This window comes from Hydra vulgaris, chromosome 15 (assembly GCF_038396675.1).
Source record: "Hydra vulgaris chromosome 15, alternate assembly HydraT2T_AEP".
Classification (NCBI taxonomy): Eukaryota; Metazoa; Cnidaria; class Hydrozoa; order Anthoathecata; family Hydridae; genus Hydra; species Hydra vulgaris.
In genome coordinates, this window is record NC_088934.1 from 700,439 (window position 1) to 701,623 (window position 1,185).

A 1,185-nucleotide genomic window follows, 5' to 3' on the forward strand; every position below is an offset into this window, starting at 1 on the left:
TTCGTAATCAAGCAAACTTCTCACGCTGTTTCAACTTTGCTTGCCTTTTAAATGCCATCACATCAGCTTTCTATGCCATTTCAACAGCGTTATCTGCTGTTTTAATATCAATTTGCAATGTTGTTAAATACTATTTATTTCATAAACAGTTTGGCGGTATTAAACCTTTTTTAATTTAAGTTTTTTTTACCTAAGTTATCACAAATGTTGTCATGATATATATTTATATGTTTCGTTTTTGTGAAAGATGTTTTAAGTAGTGAACGATAATAAAACTAAATTTGCCTTTTTCTAGCTCTAAAGATTTATTTTGTTATATGTAAATAAAATATGTATACTCTAAACATATAATTTATAACCATAAATATTTTCCTTAAATACTTACTCTATGAATAAAAATGTTTTTTATCAACAAAAAAAGAATAAAAACATCATAAAATTAATAAAACAAGTATTTAACTTACTAAAAAAACGTTTAAAATTTTATTAAAGAATTAAAGTAAAGTTATTTAAAGTGGAAAGCGTACTAACTAATAACAATAAAGTCCCTAGCCCAGTTTTACATTAAATCAACAATGCAGCAGCCAGTTAGGTTTTTTTTTGTTCAAGATTCTTTTTTAGTGTATTTAAACCACAAAGGATTTTGCAGAAGTTTTTTCTTACTCTCTTATTCTCTGTTTTTGACTTCACGTGATTCAAAGCATATATTGTAGTCTAACCTGTATTGTAACCCTAACCCTGACTGAAAGCATATATTGTAATCACTAGTTGGGTAATTAAAAAAAAACAATATGTATAAACAATTTGTATTATATTCTTTTAGATTAAGTCATAAAAAATTCAAAGCCCCAATATAGTAAACCATTTTCACGTGAGTAGGTGAAATGAACCAACTTTTAATTGAAGTGTCATATTTCATATGATGAGTTTTTTACCTTTAATAGTAAAAATGTTCATTGTTATTTAATGAAAAATCAAACATACTTTGTATTTTCGACAAATAAAAACATCTAAATAAACAAAGGTTTGTTTTCAGTTATTAAATACTTCATATAGTTTCATTTTTCAAAGTTGAGAACGTTTATTTCAAATAATTTCAAATGTTGAGAATTTTATGTATATATATAGAAATTTTATGAACATAATATGTATAATATATATTATATAAATACATAATATGTATAA